Genomic DNA, 16,813 nt, shown 5'->3' on the forward strand with positions numbered 1-16,813 from the left:
ATTGGGCCTTTTTTTTCTGGGCACTAGCCCATTATTGTATTTTATAGTGCCATATATTTAATTTTGGCTGCTGATCACCATCATAATCACACCGACATAAAAATAGCTCATTTCCAATTAACAAATTGTTCACATCACTATCAATGAATAGTTCACCAGCAACAATAATGCAACATACAACAAGTTCAATAGCAACAAACAACAAGTTCACCAGCAACACACTTCAGTTGAGGGAAGGATTCACCTGGCTCTAACTGCTGCTGAAGTTTATCAAGCTAGAAATCAGAGAATGCAACTGCTTTGTGGTGTTCTTCAAAGCTTCGAGCTCTTCTGACTGAGACTTCAATGTTGTTTCTTGTGTTTTAGCCCTCAATCTCAGTGCACTCATCTCTGACTCCTATTCAGCAATCTTTTGCTGAAGTTGTACCCTCCTTGTTTCTCACTCTCTATATGAGCTTGAATTTCTTCTACCTATAGCGCAGTACCAACCCTAGTCCTTTGCTTCGAGGGTGGGTGAATGCCAGCAACCTCTCAAAATGTCCTAGATTGGACAACTTCAGCCATTGCTTCAGCAGCAGTCTTTGGTTGGCCATCTCCAAGTTGGGTGACGATTTGTTCCATCTGAGCCTAATAAAAGAAACAAAATGAAATGTCTAACAAAAGTACTCACAAATGTTTCTAGTATTATTGTTGCAAAGAAGAATGCAAAGTAAACAAATACTTATAATGGCAGCCTTTACTGGAGTGGTGTAGCCATTTTTGCTACAATGGAAGTTCTTGAAAAGATCTATTGGAGTTGGGTCTCCTTGAACATGCTTCTCCCTCTAATATGATGTGAAAACAGGAATAAACTGTTAGCTTGGAACAAGGAGCATGAGTAGGTTCATCAAATAAAGTACAAGAAAAAACATGACTTGTTCAGTTGCTGACCACAACAGGAGCTTGTGCATCATAGCTTCTAGATCATGTGCGCTGAGGAAACCTGACCGCCCCACGATTACCGGTGTTTGTAGTACACCTCTCCTTTACAATAATGAACACTCGTGTAAGAGGAACAAATTAGTACATGCAAGTGTGCTAGTGGCAAGTTGAAGTTCTATCATACCTTGTGAGGTGTGCTAGATCACATCGTAACTAGGTTGTTCCACTGGTTGTCATTTAGATTGGTCACAGGAGATTTGGTTGGGACTTCATTTGCTGGAACATCATTGAAGACCTTTTTCTTGAGCCGGTACTTCCCTTGTCTCTGTTGCGACTTGAGCATGTCAGTGCATGCCTCTATGACAGGTTGACTGGTGGTGTCAATGTCAAATTGGACCTATATTAAGCACAACATAAGAGTAGTCAGTAAAATAGTTGAAAATAAAGGATGAAAAGAACTATTCCTGGTAGATGAGTCGATATATACACACCGCCACTTTACCAATGTAGTCCTTAAGATGTTCTTCTTTCTGGGTCTTGTTGTCCTTCCAGCGAGTAAGGATCAGTATATGTCCACACAGTATGATCCCACCCTCTGATGCAACCTTTGCAGCTTGCATTGGTGCCTCTAGCCGTTTGAGCCCTTCTCGAACATTGATTGGAAGCTTGGTGTGTAACCCTCTACTTATCCTGTCCAGATCTCTACCCAACCTTCTTGAATCTCGTGGCACTTGTAGTCTTCTGGAAGGGCGTGCATCGCCTAACAATATCATTACGGTCATACATGTGTTATGTGTTAATAATGATTTGGTTGCTAATTGCGATGTTGTAATTTTTTGGCTTTGGGAAAAAGAGATCAAATGACTTGCCTTCACCAGTTGTCATGTTAATTATGTCCTCAGTGTGGGTGGCTGGTTCTTGGCCTTCGGTTGGCAATTCTTGTGAATCAGGAGTCGTCCCATTCGAAACTCCTGCCTGAGCTAAAGCCAATTCCTTGGCCTTGGTTCTAGTCACTCTAGGAGGCATACTATCAGAGGCATCAGGTGCCCGAATTCTTTTGGACAACCCTCTTCCCTCGTCGGCAGGTATGCTATCACTGATCTAATTGGATAAATTGCATAAATAAAAATAATGAGAAGCAATCCTGCATAACTGATACAAGAAACTTGGTAGGTAATAACAATGGATACCTTGTGTTGGCCTATCTCTTGGTCATATTCCGGCCGATCCTAAGCCGGGTCATACGCAGGATGTGGATCTTCACTTCTTCTAACCTAGAAAAGCATGCTTGTGACTTGTCCAATGCCGAGGGAAGCCGAAACACCATGCTTCCTTAAGATACATGCAACCCTCTGCTTTTGGTATGGATGAAGCTCCGGTTCTATATCTTAGGAAAAGAAAGAAATTTCTGTAAAATTATTGTAAACGAAACAAACTACTGTAGAAGAAACAAACTGCTGTAAAATCTAAAGGTAGAGTGCACCAAAACAACATCCAAGATAGGATGTTCCTAGCTAAAACAAGATACAGGAAAGGATGTTCCTACCCAACCTTATACGAGCTAAAAGGGCAAACAATTGTGCAAGAAACAAACTACTATGCAAGAAACAAACTTCTGTAAAATCTAAAGGTAGAGCGCACCAAAATAAGATCCAAGATAGGATGTTCCTAGCCAAAACAAGATCCAGAAAAGGATGTTCCTACCCAACCTTATACAAGCTGAAAGGACAAACTATTGTAAAAGAAATAAATTTAATGTAAAATCATAAAGGTACTGCCCACCAAAACAAGATCCAAGATAGGATATTCTTGTAGTAGCCCAAAAGATAAACTAGTAAAAGAAACAAACTAGTGTATTCATGGGAACTGCCAGATCTGCAAACAAACAGCAATGTAAAAGAAGTGACAAAACCAAATAAGGAAACTCTTTAATCGCATCATCGGGGACGCTTAATTGGGGAGGAAAACATTGTACCTGGTTGTTGAAGATAAAATGCACCTAGGTGCATTCGGTGCAGCGGTTGCACAGACCCTCCCCCCTTGCGTGCCTACCCACGGCTGACCCAGCATGCCCGCCTAGCCCACACGCCCCCGCATGCAGCTGCCTAGTTAATTAGGCACCCCTACCCGCCTAGCTGGCATGCCCACCCCGCCCTACCTAATTATGTCCCGGCTGACCCCCCTCCCACCCGCCCCTCCTAATTATACCCGCCTGGCCCAGTGCCGCCGTCCTGCCCCCCTCCCCCCTGCCCGCGCTCCTGCACGACAACCTGGTCCGCCACCGTCATGCCAAACAAGTTGCAACCTTCCGTTGCAAATACAGAAATGAAGCGGTTGCAAGTTGTCGTGTCAGTTGATTGCACCCGAGAGAATATCCTGATTGCAAACAGAAATAAAAGGTAGACTAATACGAATTTTTAAGAGTAAATTCGTTAAATTCTGAAATGATTGCAACCTGAAAAAATGTTAAGAAATCTAAAAAAAATAATGTGTAGCCTTTTAACTCACTAACCGGGTGGGGGGGGGGAGGGGGAATGGAGAAAAAAGGGCCACCAACCCCTCCCGCAGTATAGGAGAAAGAAGTCCCGTGTGTGGCATGTCCGGACTCTGGACAAAAAGCGTCCAGGTGGGGTGTATCTTTGAAAAATAAAAAAAACGAAGATCCTAGCTGCAAAAATCAGCTGCGTACCCCTTCCTCCCCTCGCCAACAAACCAGTGCATCCCTCCTCCCCCGGATCATGCCACCATAAAATCTAGTTCGGAATTCAGTTGATCTGAGGTTGCGTCCATGGCCCCGCCGTCGCTACCCCAACTTGGATCGCTGCTTCTAGCTGGGCAGCACGTCCTGCCACAGCAGATGGTGATGGTTGTCGCGGGAGAAGGAGATCCAATCGCATCGTCTCCGGCGGCGGCTACATCTGTGGTCGCGGCTCCTCCAACACCGCCGCCGATCACGCCCGTCGTGGAAGCGGTCGTCCTCGACGGATTGAGTGATCCCTTGTATCACACAACAATGCTAACGCCCCCCCGCTTTGGTTCCTCCTAGAGCACTAATCACACCTGACCCTGGCCAAAGATTCCACCCGGTGAGTGCGCATTACTCTGCAACCCCCGCTCCTCTAAATTCCAACTGCGATTTCCATGGAGAGCCCGCTCCTTTGAATTTGAATTGCGATTTTGTCGTTGTCGAGATTAGTGGATCAAGACTACGGCAAGTAAATTTCTTTTATGCACGTAAGGCTTTGGATGGTGGCGTGAGAGGACACGGGGTTAGACTGGTTCGGGTAGGAATAGCCCTACGTCCAGTATGAAGAGTTGCTCATGTTACTCACGTGAGGTCTGTAGTAGGGGTTACAAACGGGCGAAAGAGGGAGCTGGTCCCAAATCTCTTGGGTGTGCACTGATGCTCGTGAGGAGAGGGTGTGGGTTCTGTTGGCTTGAGAGTCCTCCAGTCTCAAGCCCCCTGGTTCTCCTTTTATAGCACAAGGAGGGTACCGGGATTACAGATGAGCTAGGCGTGTGGAGAAGTAAAAGAGATAAACTAAGTAAGGTAAAATACAAGGAAAAGGACTGAGTCCCCGGGTCGCCGCCTTCTGCTCCGGCCTTCGTCTCCTGTCAGTGTGGCCGCCGGAGGAGGGGGGCTCTCGTCGGATCCTGTCGACGATCCTCCGGACGACCGTTGCCGCCAAGCATGATGATGATATCTGGCCACCACAACCGTGCGCGTCGTGGGAGACGGCTGACCCCTGTAGTCCTGCGTGCTGTCCGTGGAACATGGACGTCGTGTCTCTGTCGCCGGACTGAGCGCAAAAATGGGTGGCGCTCCCTCCTGTGCCGGGCGACGCATGTAATGAGTGCCCTACGGCGAACAGGGGAGGCCGCGGCCGCTATTGCCTGTGCGGTCGAGGCTACAGTGTTCCGCCCGGGTACTTGTGGCGGGTCACGTCGAGGAACGCGGGCGCCTTTCTACGCGCCAGAGCCGCGCCGCATTTATGGCGAGATTGGTGGGGGCCCACAAGATCCGCGCCCTCGTCTGCCGGCTTGCGCCCGAGGTGGATCCTTGTCTTGTGGGCCCGGATGAGTCCGACCCTCTACGCCCGGGGTCGGGCGAGGCGGAGCCTTGCGGCGAGGGGTCGGGCGCATCCGACCCTGGGACCGTGGGTCGGGCGAGGCGGAGTTTTGCTAGCGGGGGGTCGGGCGTGTCCGACCCCGGGACCTTGGGTCGGGCGAGGCAGAGTGGAATGCTCCTTGCCCATGCCGGGTCGGTGGGGATCGCTATTGCCGCAGGTGGGCCCGGGCCTTTATGATTGTTGTTTAAGGGGTATAAGGAGATTTCCATGGAGAGCATGCTTAATTTTGGGTGTGTGGGGAGGTCTGGTTTCAATTATTTTTATTCCTGTGTGGAACACAGATTGCAAACATTCATGTAGTGTGATTGCAACCTCAACCCCCAAAATGGGAAACTAAACTGTGATGCTTGTAGTCGAAATTAATCTTAGATGTAGATTGGGGGGAGGAGCTGTCTGGTTGCAACTAGTACAAAAATAGTTGCGGATAATGATTTGTGTTTTTGGTGTGTTTGCAACTTGTGGTGTGGATTGCATCGTGGTGTATGGATTGTTTGCACTTTGTTTAAAAATTGTTGTGCTTGACGTAGGTTGCAACTTTAGATGAGGGATTGCAACATTAGTTATGATATGATTGCAACTTGTGGTTATAGTTTGATTGCAACTCTATATGTGATTGCGACATTGGTAATGATTTGGACAAGCTTTTTAGGATGCAGGATTGCAACATTAGTTGTAGTTTCATTGCAACTTGTGGTTATAGTGTGATTACAACTCTATTTGTTTGGTTATGTGCTAGAATTCATTTGTATTTTCTGCCATGTATTTTTTTTGCAGGATCCAAACATACTGGATGTATTTATCCCTAGGGTGAGGCAAACTTTTGATACAAAAAGAGATGCCTATTAGTTTTACTGCGATTATGCAAGATTGGCTGGGTTTAGTGTGATTATAAAAAGAACTAGCAAAGAGACTACGCACTGGGTTTGCAACAGAGAGGGGTTTCTAAAAAATGATAAAGAGAATGACCAGCTGTAGATTGAAAAGACAACAAAGAGAGTGGGCTGCCCTGCGTATGCTAAGGTCAAGGAGGATAAAAAGGGAAGCAATGGTTCTTTGACAATATTGTGGAAGCACATAAACACAAGCTACAACCATCACCTAGGATGGTGAGGCACATGCATGCCCACAAGCAAAGAGAAAAGGCGATGGATGACCTGTTTGCTATCATGTCACGAAATGGGGTGGCGCACCAGGTTGTGATGAATGTGATGTCTAAACAGTTTGGTGGCCGTCAAAACTGGCCATTCACAGAGAAGGATGTGAAAAACATGTAGGACCTCTGCTAAAAAAATCCTGATAAAATGCAAAAATCCAAAAAACCATAGCATAGCTAGAAATATGCTGATAACTGGAAAATAATTTACTTGTTTCTTTTTATGTTCCAGGAATGCTGAGCAAGCAAGGGAGGATAGGGATGGTGATCTGGACAAGCTTTTTCAGTTTTTTAGAGAGTGCAAAGCAAGCAACGTCTACTTTTACTGGCATGTCGATTTTGATTTGAAAACAAAGGTGCTTAGGAGCATATTCTGGAGCCATGCAAGCCAGAGGGCTGAGTGCAAGGATTTTGGAGATGTGATCACATTTGACACAACCCACAAAACAAATAGGAAACACAAGCCGCTAGCCATGTTTGTGGGGGCCAGTAACAACCTGAAGAATGTCACTTTTGGGCAAGCACTGCTTCGGGATGAAACAATAGAAACATTCAAATAGGTATTTGAAACTTTCAAGAATTGCATGGGTGGGCACCAGCCCTTTGTGATTCTGATAGGTATGATTTTATCCCAAATTGCACATCTGATGTATTCTTGGTTGCAAAACTTGATAGTTAATCACTTGCAAAAAAAATGGAGTCTGCTTGTTGCAAACTAGGTGTTGAATGGGTTGCAACCTGATTGTATTGCTCGTTCCTTTGTAAACTGTTGATTTGCTGTTTTTTTATTGTGGCTGCCGTAGATGAGGATGTAGCAATGAGAGAAGTGATAAACATTGTGTTTGACAAATCGCAACATAGGAGCTGCAGATGGCATATAACAAGGGTCTGGGAGTACAAGCTCGACCAACTGTACACACAGCAGAAAGGTAAAAACTTGAAGGAGAGGCAGGAATCTCTAATACATTATCAGCTGGGGCCTACACAGTTTGAGGTGGAGTGAAAGAAGCTAGTTGATGAGTTTGGAATCGTTGAAAACCCCGCGATTATTGCACTGTGGTACAATTGGAAGAGCTGGATCACTACTTACTTCAAAGGGATTCATTGTAGAAGAATGACATCCACACAAAGATTAGAAAGCTAGAACAGAGTGCTAAAGGATGGTTATGTTAATAATAGTACAACCCTGCACATGTTTGCAAAAAGGGTGCTGTGCTTGACTCGCTTTAGCATATAGACCACATGAATGCTGGTGAGATGCACTACTTGCATGTATTTTATTCTCACAAATAACAAATCATTCCTGCTACTGGTTGCATCTTGATTCACAAAAAAATTTGTGCAGGCTGAGGTCGTCCGAGCGTGCAAATCAAGGTTCGATGAGCAGCTGAGCAGGGTGTACACGAGAACTGTGTACCAGGAATACAAGGGGCAGTATGGTAACAGCACAACGTGTATCATAGAGCCTAATCCTGATCCAGAAGTGAAGAATGGTTACTTGGTGAGGCATGAAAAGGGCACAGGGAGCTTGTGCTGGGCGCAACATGCTTTTAGGGTGTTGGTGGACAAGGAAGCATGAGTGTACAAATGCAAATGCAAGTAGTGGGAGCACACAAGTATGCTGGTTGCAACCTTGTTACCTCTCCAGTTGCACATCAATGTCCCTGGGTGTTTATGTATAACAATGTCCCTGGGTGTTTCTGTATATTAAAAAAAATATACTGCAAAATTGCAGGGCTATTCTGCATGCACATCATAAAGGCGTTCATGCACCTCCAGGTGCAGAACATACCGGAAAAGTACATTCTCAAACGATACACCCATGATGCAAGATCTTTGGCTCCGTGGGATGATGTTGTGCAGGTTGGGCCGCGAGGCGACACGGAGCAATCACGGCTATCAAAACTACTACCTAAGTTAATGAGGCTGGCCAGAGCAGGCAACAAAACAGATCGTGTTTACGCTGAAATAGTGAGACAGATAGATAGGATTACTCCTGGAATTGAGCTTCTCCAAGCCACCAAAGTTGGTTCTTGTATGCATCCATCAGGGAGGGCAGATGGTGATTTGCTGACTGATGCGAATACAAGGCAAAATGTTGATGCTACTGCACCAACGCTGGAGTATGGTGCAGTTGTTGTGGAGTCTGATGAGCCTATGCCTGAGTCAAACCTTGATCCAACATCTACAAACTTCCTTGCTTGTACGTCATTGGCTGAGCCACCGGTGTCGCGCACAAAAGGTAGGAAATCTGGAAAGGAAAGTTAATCTGCTAAAAAGAGTAGGGAAACTGGTAATCCTTACAACACATACACAGGGGGCTATGAGAGCAAGATGTTCTAGACTTGCAATGTTATGGGCCACTATAGCACAACATGCCAGATGAACCCAAACAGGAGCAGAGCTGCAGAGAACAAAGCTAAAAAAAGGGGTGCCAAAACACAAGGTGGGATTACGAGGAAGAGAGCTGAAGTCAATTGGGAATTATAGGCACAATGTCAAACTCGCGCATGTGTTGCTTTCTTTATTTGTTGTTGTCACAGGATTGATGCTTGGTGGCAAGGCTAATTAAGTAGATGGTTCAGAGGTGGGATGGTGCTCTTATATTTTGGTAGCTAATGGTACTTAGAGTGAAAGTACCATAGGATTACCATATGTTTCTGAACATTTTTCCGATGATGTATTCTGCAAGTGTCACCTTGGTTATGTTGCCATATGTTTCTGAACATTGTGCCGATGATGTGCTGTCACTTTTCCCAATCTCATTGCATGATTCCATTTTGTTGTTCCAAGAGTGCGACATCAACAAATAAAAATGAAACCATGGATGAAACTCTAGGTCTGCTTGGTTGTCTTGCCCAAGCTTGCCCACTAGCTTTGCTTGCCAAAACTTAGCAAGGCAATCCTTACTGTGCGGTAGTTGCTATCCACCACTATGCTACTCAAATGTTTTCAACTAACTCCACACTCATAACATTTTAGTCCAGTCTATTAACTTTTCCGACAATGGTATTTACGTCTAGCTTCGCCAAGAATCATAACCAATTGCATTCAGATCAAGAGGCGCATGTTGCCTAGCTTCCTAGGGAAGCTGGCGCAACTTCCCATGGAAGGCAAGGAACTCCTTATTTAATCGTCTTCTAAACCTCACTATTCCTTTTTTGCTGTCATGCGGCTCCCGGTGCCTGTTCGTTGCCTCTGCCAACATCTACCCCAATGGACGACACCGTTCCTCGCGTCCCTCACGTCCAAACCGAAATGACACAAAGGCCATCCTTGACGCTCCCCCTCCCAACGTTCCTGGTGGCCACCGTGACGGTGGGAAGATGCGGCGACTATGGCGCAATGAAGGTGTCATAGTGGCGGATTGGCCTAATGGGGCCCCGCACGCTCTGCAGCACCTGCGGGCAGGGGCGAAGGTATAGTGTCCTTTGGGGGTGCTAATGCACCCCCCAAAAAATGAAAAATCAGTGATTAGGTTCAGATTTTCACTATATATGCACCCTCCAAAACTCGATTCTATGCACCCACAAGGAAAGTGCACCCCCCTCCAATTTGCTTTAGCTTCACTACTACCTACGAGGGTCGTCGCTGGTCAGCTGGGGAGAAGTGGGGGAAGCCCCAACACCGCCACCAAAATACCGCGACCCCTATCTCCTACCAAGCGCTGTCGCCACCTGAAGCTGGCGTGCAGTGGGTGAAGTGCCCTAGAGGCCGACCGGCCGCTCGTGGGTCCTATGGCCAATTGCTCGGCCATTGATGTTAAGTGTGCCTGCCGCATCAATTGTCCTAGTGAGCGAAGGGGTCCTGCTAGACCCGTTCCTGCTCGACGGGCCGGCGTCGCCCATGATTGTCGATGAACCGTACCGGATGGTGAGCGTCAACGTTCCTCCTGCAGGATCATCTGCTCCATAATCCTATATACACCTCACCAAGAATAGCAAGTATCACTTTGGTTATGTTGCCTTATGTTTATCTTTGCTCTGCTATTAATCAGTAACCTTAGATTTCGTTGGAACTCTAGCGATATTTGCTATCCTGTTATCTTTTGTTTGTAAGATCAATGGACTATTTCCTTTGATTGGAAGATCTTCTTGCAAACATGGATAGATTCATAGCCAAGTCCCATAGCACGTATGTACTTCATTGCATCATCGTAAGATGTCGGAACACATGCTCCTAGGAAAGCAACGAATAACACTGTCAGAATTGCATTGAATGCAACATTGCTGATCTGATAGAAAGACTTGATATAAAGTAACTTCACAACAAATGTAAATTGTGTACATTTAGATCCGGGTGACACCTTACGTTTTAAATAATCCTTTATACATTCTAACATTTTCCCTTCAAGCTCTTTAGCGTCACACATGTCGGCTATCATTTTAGGAAGTCCATCTTTAGTGCCTGCATCCTACTCCATACCCGATATGTGTTCGTTTTCCTGAACCATTTCCTAGTCACCATCTTCCTGCAAAACTGCATTATCCTCAAACACCTCATCCAGCAGAACTACAATTTCCTCAACCCTATCATCCCGCAGAATTGCATTTTCCTGAACCCCATTATCCTGCAAATTTGCATTTTTCTGAATCCTATCCTCGAATGTTTCTCCATGATGGATCCACCTAGTGTAGGTGCTTGCCATCCTAATTCTAAGTAAGTGCATTTCGATCTCTCCTACAGGACATCTAGACTGATTCGACATCCACAACATAGGCATAGTATTTGGTCATTGTCAGAGTATCTACTCTTAACAAATTTCATGAAATCATTGACCCCTTTCTCATGCTCGGGGGTAAATAGTTGACAACCGTGTATCCAACGTCTATCCATCTGTCAAATGCTCATTGTTTAGCTTTCGAATCAACAAGCAACAGGTTGGAAGTGCCTTAGGGCCTCTCCAATGTGCAAAAAAACCTGGTCCTATACAATTAATGCTTCTATGGACCCAGGTCCTAGACATTGTGTGGCCGGTTCCATATAGAACCAGGATCCATGTATGGAACCAGGTACCAGCAAATAAACAACTCAAAAGTCTGACACAAGTCTAACAACAAGTACAAAACCTCCAACTACTAACCGCACCACCAGATTCAAGTTTTAACCGTTGGCTTGTGGTCAACACGGCTACACTTGACCGTTGCCTCCCTATTTCTTCTACCCTTTGCTCTTCCTATAGCCTTTCATCTATCTATGTTCCTCTTCTTGTAGCCTTTTTCTCTTCATTTATCCGTGTTCCTCTTCCTGCAACCTTCTTCTAGTCGTTGCCTTCCAGCCTGCATAAAAGGACATGAAAGGTTCATGCTCAAAGCAACACCAATAGCCTAAGTAGGAGGAGGATAGGTTCAAGATCAAAACAACACAAACCACATTGATTGGCTCAGATGGATCCACCGGATAGAAGTTTCTCAAGATTGCTTGGCTCTGATCCCATAAATCCCAGGCCAGAAAATACAAGTTTCCAATACATCCCAAATTTCACACCAAATCATATTTCCAACTCTTTCAACCACTCTCAGTTTCCTCCCACATCTTTCAACCATGCACATTATCCCCAAAATTGCCCACCTACTCATGGATTGCAGAATTTCAATCCTTTCGGCCCTCCAGGCAACTTCCAACAATATGCCCAATATCCACCAAAATATCTAGGTTTTCAACAACAAGCACAATTTGTGCACTCTGGTGGAATATTTGGGTCTCCAGCTGGTGCATCTTCACATGGATCTAATTCAACAACACCACAATCGCAAAGAAGGGAAGTAGAGCAAGCAGAAGAAGTCAAAGATTCAAATGGTAGTAGCCTGGATGAAGGAAGGAGGGGTGTGAGAATCAATTACACAGAGGAGGAGAACCTGCAGCTAGCAAGTGCATGGCTAAAGCATTCCGTTGATCCAGGTAATGGAAATGACAAGACTGGGGAGTCTTATTGGAGGAGTGTAGCAGAAGAGTTCAATTCAAACAAGCTTGTAGGAGGAAGAACAAGATCAAAAGGATAACTAAAAAGCCATTGGGGCAAAGTTTCAGTAGCTGTTGCCAAGTTTAATGGATTTTTGTAGCGGGGAATCATATGACATGCTCATGGAAAAAGCTCGTATTATGTTCAGAAGAGAAAACAAACAAAGGCCCTTCACACTAGAATATGTATGGAAAGTTCTCAAGGATCAACCTAAATGGAAGATAAGTGTCATGGATCGTGAACATAAGAACAAGAGAACAAAAGTGGATGGATTTGGTGCATACACATCATCTTCAAATCAAGACACAAACGACGGAGAGAGACACAAAGAAAAGCATCGAGAGGGGCAAAAGAAAACAAAAGCTTGGATGAGAGGAAAAGGAAAAGAAAAGGTCATACCTTAGTCACCTTTGGGCATCCAGCCAGATGAAGACATGGTTTTGTTTCATGATTCTATGGCAAAGAGAGCAGAAGCACTGGCAAAAAAACAGTAGAAGCAGCAGCTGCAAAGGTCAAGTTTGATAAGATGAGCAAGTACTTAGAGTATGCAGACAAAGATACTTCTAACTACAGTGTAGCCAGATTGAAGATGCATAACCAAATCCTAGCAGAGCTAAGCAAGGATTTGTATCCACCTTCAGATGATTAAGCAGGTCCCCATTAGTGTGTGCTTATATATTAGAATGTACTTAGCTGTTGTAATGGACTATTGTTTTAGTTAGTACTTCTATAATGGTCTATTGTGTTTAGGGATTGTTTTAGTTACTACTGCTGTAATGGTCTATTGTTTTTAGGGAGTATCAAATGTGGTGTACTGAATGTAATGGTCTACTTAATGAAATGGCACCTCATTACGTATTAGTCGTGCCATAGTATGTTTGCTACAAGTACCATCTGAAACAGAGAGATCAATAACTCATCTATCATGAATCATGGACATATGTTAGAATTACTCATAATAAATTATGAAAAAATCACTCACTATAAAAAATCATGGAGAACTAGCTGTTGGAGAACTAGCCGTTGGAAAACTAGCTGTTGGAGAAGGTATTTGTTGGCAAGTGCCATCTATAAATAGAATATGTAGTTGGACTAGCTACCTCCACAAGACCACAACCTCCAGACCACTCTCCCATGCTTCACTTTCTTCTATGGGAACGTATCTGGTACAAACCATCTACCCCGTGCAACCTTGAAAACTATGAATCAAGATCACAAGATGCTTAATCCAATGCATAGGGTTAGTGGTGAGATTATTTTGCAGTTAAACCCCCCCACCCGCCGACCACTTTTGATGCAGCACCTTCTCCATGATATGCAAAAGTGGCCAGCGGGTTGGGGGGCTTAACTGCAAAATAATCACACCACTAACCATATCCATTGGATTAGCATCTTATGGTCTTAATTTATAGTTTCCAAGGTTGCACGGGGTAGATGTTTTGCACCAGATACGTTCCCTTCTTCTATTCGCTCTCCCAAACCAGATCACTGCCAACAATGTCTGAAGGCTCAGAAAAGCAGTCCACCAATTCAGATGATTTTTTCACAAGTGACTACCTCCACAACCTCATGTGGGAGGAAATCAATGACCCAATGGTGGCTCGAGTGGAAGCTAAGATGCAAGCTTGATTGAAGCTAAACTTCAAGCTAAAGTACAAGGTAGCAGCTCTAATCAGCGCAGCGGCTACTCACGAAGGTACATTAACAGAGACCATGAAGCTGGCCATGCCAAATTAGTTGCTGAGTACTTTTCCAACAATCCTTTGTACACTGATTACAAATTCCGCAGAAGATTTAGGTTGAGAAAGCAATTATCTTTGAAAATTGTTGAAGCATTAGGAAAATGGTCCCCATATTTTATGTTACAGAGAGATGCATTTGGCAAGGTAGGTCTTTTGGCACTGCAGAAATGCACGACTGCCCTCCGAAAGTTAGCATATGGCTCGCCAGCTGACCTTATGGACGAATCATTTGGAATTGCTGAAAGCACAACTTTAGAGTGCATGATTACATTTGTTCAAGGTGTGAGACACATTTTTGGCCAGCAATATCTTAGAAGACCTACATATGATGATATCCAGCGCTTACTTCAAGTTGGAGAGGTGCGTGGGTTTCCTGGGATGTTGGGAAGTCTTGATTGCATGCACTGACATTGGGGAAACTTTCCAGTTGCATGGAAGGGGCAATTTACACATGTTGACCATAAGGTGCCCACTATCATGCTCGAAGCAGTTGCCTCCTATGACCGTTGGATTTGGCATACCTTTTTTGGCATATCTGGTGCGAACAATGATCTCAATGTGTTGAACCAATCACCATTGTTCACATAGGTGTTACAAGGAAGGGCTCCGGAGGTTAAATTTAATGTTAATGGATTAGAATATAATATGGGTTACTACTTAGCTGATGGAATTTATCCTGAGTGGGCAACATTTGTCAAATCAATCCCTCTACCTCTAAGTCAAAAGGATAGACTGTTTGCTCCGCATCAAGAGGCAGCAAGAAAAGATGTTGATTGTGCTTTTGGGATTCAACAAAAATGTTGGGCCATTATACGTCACACTGCACATCTTTGGGACAGGAAAGAGCTAGAAGATATTATGATGGCATGCATTATTCTACATAATATGATAATTGAGGATGAGAGAGACTCCTATCAGTTGCATCAAAATGACACATATGAAGAAGGACGATCTACCAGATCAATAACAGGACTTGACCATGGACCAATACATGGATTTAGTAGAATCCTAGAGATCAATGATACTATCTATACTATAAAGAGCGAGAGAATTGAAAACAATTCCCACCGAGAGTCACACCCCCGTACCCCTCGTAGAGGACCCACCTGCCAGGCTAGGAAAAAACCTCAATCCTGCCATCAAACGTGTGACGAAGGGTGGGACGATGAAAAAACTGGATGATAGAAAATGTTTCTGCCAAAAACCTCTATTTTTTTTCTCACCATTCTTTTCTCCTTACCCACCCGCACGTACCCACCTCAATCCCGCCCGCCAATCACGTTCCTGGTTTTTTTTACTGAGGTCTCCTTCCTTTTCCTTGCTCTATCGTCCCGCGACTCCATGATTTTCTCCCTAGTTTCCTTCTTTTACATGCTCTTGATTGATTGGTAGCCTTCGTATTGGGAGCCTTCCTTTTGAGAGCCTTTAGTTTATAGGCACAATAATGGCAAGTTCTCTCCTACGTCTAGGTCTCCTTCTGGCTTCACATCCTCCTTCCACCGAGGGGCTATCGATGGACCTCCACGCCCTCACGTCGGAACTCAATCGAGATCAAAGGGCTACCGCTCCTTCCACCGAGGACTATTGGCGGACCTCCACGCCCGGGTGGTGGAACTACACGCTGCAAGTCAATTTGTTGCCGGCCCCTTTTGATCAATTTTGCAACTGCCCGGTGAAGGAAGGCTACTATTGCAGGATCATGATGGAAATCAGGTAAGTGCATAAACCTTCATCTTCTTCCTACTGCATGTTTGATCATGTAATTTCTCGACGTGATGAATCCAGATGTTTTCCGCCCTAAATCATTTTCATCTACCTAGATAGCTACAACCTGCTCCATTGCAGGTGCATTGTACCTCCGCTGATCAACTGAAATACTGGTGTTCAGCTCAATTGAGTACTCTTGAATATTAGTTACAGTACCTAAGCTCGTGAACAATTGGACATACGGGTTATACCTTCGTAGAACACCTCGTATCAAGTGAATCAGATTCCATATAATTTCACCATCAGGTAAGACCCTAAACCTTCATATAATGTAGTACTGCATGTTTTATCATGTAATTTCATGATGTGATGATTCCATGTGTTTGCCGCCCTATATGTTATGTTTATGCTGCAGACTTTTTGCCGTTGTATCATGTTACCTGTGTTGCTCTACAAATAATGATAAATTATATTCATCCATCGGATCTTTCATTACGAGATATCTGATCAAGATGGGTTGTCGAGCCGTGCTTGGAGATGTGATGAACATGCACGTAAGCAGAGCATCGATCGGTGGTGTTAAGAGAGCTAGATAAGGTATCTAATCTTTGGATGAATCCCAATGTTCTGGTTGCATGTAACATATTAAGGAGACTTATCCATGTATCCTTTTGAGAGCAGGTGAAAATGTTGATGATGCAGAATGTAAGCGGCAGAAAGCAAGGGAACAATATGCAAATATGCCATTGGATAAGGAGGCTGAGCGGAATGCAAATAGAAGGAAAGATTATCAGCGTAAAAAGGCGGAGAGACAATCAAGCAATGGCATGCTGGAACCTCTCGGACAATCAGCAGTTTGATGCATGAACCTCTAGGAGAACCATTTTGTGATGAACCACCTCTGGGATAATTAGGCAATATCTTGTACATTCATTAAAAATTGTGAGTCAGTATAGTAGGATCCTTAAGTTATGATATAGTTTTTTTTACTTTCATAGGGATATCCCATGATATTGGATCGGGTGATTTTGGTAGGGATTGGCTTAGAAGGAACCCCAGCTATACAAGAAGACTGAGAAGTTATCATATACTACCAGCTAACATCTCTGTACCAGGTCTGATAGTAGTACCTTGAGATGATGTTCAATAGTTTTTTTAATCGATGTCTTTAAGTCGATATCTTTAAGCAATTACAATT

At 44.4% G+C, this 16,813-nt stretch overlaps 1 pseudogene; it reads left to right on the plus strand.

Annotated features, from left to right (window-relative positions):
- The first annotated feature begins 13,515 nt into the window (after positions 1-13,515).
- Positions 13,516-15,147, plus strand: LOC140221354 (protein ANTAGONIST OF LIKE HETEROCHROMATIN PROTEIN 1-like; annotated as a pseudogene).
- The last annotated feature ends 1,666 nt before the right edge of the window (positions 15,148-16,813 follow it).

The sequence above is a fragment of the Setaria viridis genome, chromosome 1 (assembly GCF_005286985.2).
Source record: "Setaria viridis chromosome 1, Setaria_viridis_v4.0, whole genome shotgun sequence".
In the NCBI taxonomy this organism is placed as follows: domain Eukaryota; kingdom Viridiplantae; phylum Streptophyta; class Magnoliopsida; order Poales; family Poaceae; genus Setaria; species Setaria viridis.